The sequence below is a fragment of the Pygoscelis adeliae genome, unplaced genomic scaffold, assembly GCF_000699105.1.
Source record: "Pygoscelis adeliae isolate BGI_AS28 unplaced genomic scaffold, ASM69910v1 Scaffold67, whole genome shotgun sequence".
Classification (NCBI taxonomy): domain Eukaryota; kingdom Metazoa; phylum Chordata; class Aves; order Sphenisciformes; family Spheniscidae; genus Pygoscelis; species Pygoscelis adeliae.
The window spans coordinates 3,442,129-3,442,494 of NW_008825271.1; the positions used below are offsets into that span (position 1 = coordinate 3,442,129).

Below are 366 nucleotides of genomic sequence, written 5' to 3' on the forward strand. Positions count from 1 at the left end.
CATTCCGGGTCAGGTGGGACGGGGCTCTGAGCAACCTGATCTAGTTGAAGATGTCCCTGCCCACCGCAGGGGGGTTGGACTAGATGACCTTTAGAGGTCCCTTCCAACCCAAACTATTCAATGATTCTATGAAGGTTAATCTCAGTTTCTTGCAGGGCTGGATGAAGAAACAGCCTTTGCCTGGTGCAGAAATGACCTGGAGATCAGCAATACAACAGCTTTTGCTGTTACTCCACGGGGCGAGCGGCTCACAAACCTCGCAGCAAGCCCAGGGGCAGGGTGAGACCCCGAGGCGGCGGCGGCTGTCACACACTGGGGTCCCGGGGATGCGCCGGCACCGCTAGCGCTGCCCGCACCACCGCCTCC

At 59.0% G+C, this 366-nt stretch overlaps 1 protein-coding gene across 1 annotated transcript in view; it reads left to right on the forward strand.

Moving 5' to 3' along the window:
• Positions 1 to 366, forward strand: part of MFHAS1 (malignant fibrous histiocytoma amplified sequence 1) — a 32,939-nt gene that overhangs the window by 434 nt on the left and 32,139 nt on the right. The window lies entirely within an intron of this gene.